The sequence below is a fragment of the Panulirus ornatus genome, chromosome 15 (genome assembly GCF_036320965.1).
Source record: "Panulirus ornatus isolate Po-2019 chromosome 15, ASM3632096v1, whole genome shotgun sequence".
Lineage (NCBI taxonomy): Eukaryota > Metazoa > Arthropoda > Malacostraca > Decapoda > Palinuridae > Panulirus > Panulirus ornatus.
The window spans coordinates 2,003,382-2,006,843 of record NC_092238.1 but is presented as its reverse complement, the minus strand read 5'-3'; positions in this window follow the sequence as shown (position 1 = coordinate 2,006,843).

Here is a 3,462-nt window from a genome sequence, read left to right as displayed (position 1 = left end):
GGTATGGCTGCTCACCACAAGAAAACACCGCCACCACACACACACACATATATAGCGGCGTATGGATCATAAAAATGTTAAATACATCCGAATGTATGTATTTCAACACAGTTTGAATGTACACATTACCCTTATACAAACTCTATTTCCCAGGAACAAGATCCGGATGAAGGAATATAAAAAAACTGGGTAAATATTAATTCACTGGAAAAATGTCGTCCCAAACTTCGCATAAAGCATTCAAAAACTAGTCGAGATATTCAGAAAGAAAACCTTTCATCAGGAACTTATTTGAGGTTACTAAGTCTTAAATAGTAAAAGGAAACTGGAATAATCTATGAATGTTCATATATTCATATATATATAGTATCTCTAGCTATCTTTATGAGGAAGCCAGAGACAAAAATCACAAACGAACGTGTAAGATTTAGTTCGAAACCTGTTCTGTGTCGTAAGCGTCATGAGACCACACCTAATTTACTGCCGCTTTTCTGCCTAAAATCAGCTAAACATTTAGTAAAGCCTATAACATGTTCAGAGCTTAGTATTGTTCTTATGGAGTCAATACATGAGGGACAGAAGGGTTAGTATGACGGAGTAAGAACCTCTGTCCTCCTGGGATCTTAATACAAATGTTTCGTTTCGTCTCAGTCAACACAATGAATGAAAAAATTATATGAAATTCAACGACGCCGAATTCCTACAGCTAATGACGATTGATATTTTGTGAAGTGTTAAACATCAGTTCCAACAAAATATAATAAATTAGAACAATATAAATTAGAATAATACATTACATTAAACATACAGAATCTGAGAACAAAAGCAAAACATAAATACAACTCGATTCGTGGAACTCACTCAAACTTGGCACGATGCGACGTTTGCTGCCAGGACCAGTCCTACACACAGAAAACCAGGACCTGCACATGACCAGGTCTCTGCAGGTAATCCATGGGAGCTGTACTTTGGGGTGCCTGTGGACCATTAGTGGAAATGAAAATGTTTCGCTACAGTTCTTTTCCTCTGTTTATCGCCGTTATCATTTTTCTATGTACTTGATCGCCGTATTCCATTATTATTATTATTATTATTATTATTATTATTATTATTATTATCATTATTATTATTATTATTATAATCATTATTATTATAAGCAGAACTAGCGGTGGTGGTAGTGGTAAAGATAGTAGTAGTCATAGCAGAATCCTTATCATATTTGTATCAAAATGGTCTCAGGTAAAATGATTATATAATGTTGACGGTCGGGTGCATAGAGCGCGCCCTCTGCACTACCCAGCCTGAGGTGAGGGTGTGGGGCTTCCCGGCTCCAGCCTCCGCCGTTGACACATACTCACAATAGGAAAATTTGAGTGGCGATGTGTAGCTACTAAGTTGCAACACGAACGATATGTCTGTCAGGAATTTTTTATCCAAAGATATACAGAAATGAGTAATGATGCTTATCGGTAAGAGCGTGGCTGAACAGAAAACACACATGCTTTCAAATAAAATTCTAATGAAATTCTATGAGCATAGATATCGTTATTTTTCTTGCTAATCACTTTAGAAGACGCAATTCTTATTACGGTTACACATTCCTCTTCTAAAAGACAGCCACACAGACAGATATACTGACCGACCATATTATCCCTTCGCCTCATGCTGTTAAAACCAAACCTATCAGTAGCCTATCCATCGCTCTTAAATAAATGTGCTCAAGGTGAGCATTATGTTTATATTTACATTCAGTATATAGTCTTCTGGGCCTACAGGCCCTACTTGCACCCGGAGCCTATCTTGTGTCTATCATTCTTTCAGTCAGGGCCTGTTGAATGGGTGTACCCGAGATAAGCAATAATCATTGTCCGTTATTTACAATGAAGCCTCGAATCACTGTCTCGTGAACGATCATATCATTTCCGTACATGATTCACGCGGCCAGGGCCACCTCTCAATGAATTGGATTCGCGTCTGATGCTCGATAGTTGTCTCAAGTCAGTGAATACAGGAAGCGCGTGCTTACTGGTGTTCCTGTGGCCCAGAAACTGAAGCTTAACATGAAGTCACCATTGCACACTTCCGGTGTGCTATAAAAGATGTAGCCTCGTAGCTCAAATGTGTAGCGTCCGTAACAACAGTGTCATGGACGCAAATCATAAATGCGTTACGTTGAATGCTTTATCTTTTTTCTATATAAAGGCGCACAAAACTATGAAGTACCTGTTATATGTTAACATTATTTTTGTTTATCAAATTTAATTCACCTCCGACAACACGCCTCAAACCAAATGATCCATATCGTAAATCTAAACATGAGTGAGAAATGTCCAAGCGCTTTGGTCCTCTGACGGCTGATGTGTGAAGCTCACCCAACCAACCTACACTCCACGGTTACGCACCGGAGGAACACTCGCACTCTGGTGTATCATGGGTCACACTCGTCCTCACAGCCATGGGACACACTCGTATTCACAGTCATGGAATATATTCTTCCTGTTACAAATGGATCACATTCGTGGTACTGGTGGCTGCTGCCTCACATCAGAGTAAATGCTCCACCGTATGTGTACGTGTACAGTGTTCAGATAGTGCACAAGCGTGTATACGTTTATGTATATATCTGTATATTTTGTCATTCAACTCATTCCATTTTCTTTTATCTAATTCACTGATTGATTATAAAGAGCCAAAAACTTTAGAAAATTCTGCCTTGGGACGCCAACTAAGGGCAGGAACTAGCCTACCCCTCCCACATCGGCCCAGATGCAATCTACACATACCAATACTTCTCTAAGACCTTGCGCTCAGCTCTTCATAACCACTATAACGCCTGCACTAACATCCGATCTTACAACAGCTTTTGTCAAGGTCATGAGCAGTTTACATCTGTTTATACTTACGGCTGCTGAGGCTTAACACTCCCGGGCTTTTCCCATGAAATATAAGGTGCAATGAAAAATCTTTGTATGTCGAATTGCAGTTAGTACCTGATCCAAACACAGTACTGAAGGACAAGGGTCATGTTCCAGACTTTCGAACTCAAACACCAACTTCGTCTTAAACTTGTCTAACGAACTCAGAACATACACACACAAAAACAAACAGATGTTACTGGACTTCACCTACCTATGGCTGCACGGCGAAAGAAAAGTCACCTTTGGAAGGGTCGTATCGGTAAATATATATACGGTGTTCCCGGATCCTCATGAAGGGGTCTTGAGTGCGAGCGGACATCTAAGACGCGTGTTGAAGTCCTACACCGCACCTTGCATGAAGTAATGTCTAACGCAAAACGGTTATTATAAGCTCTTTGTGGTTCTTTGTATAAAGTTCTGCTGTATAAAAATATTCAGTCATATTCAAGGCATAATGAGCTGCTTTGGCATATACATGTTCTTCTATGGGTAAAAGCACTTTGCATTCCATGAAAAAATAACTTCAGTAAACCCACGGATTTCC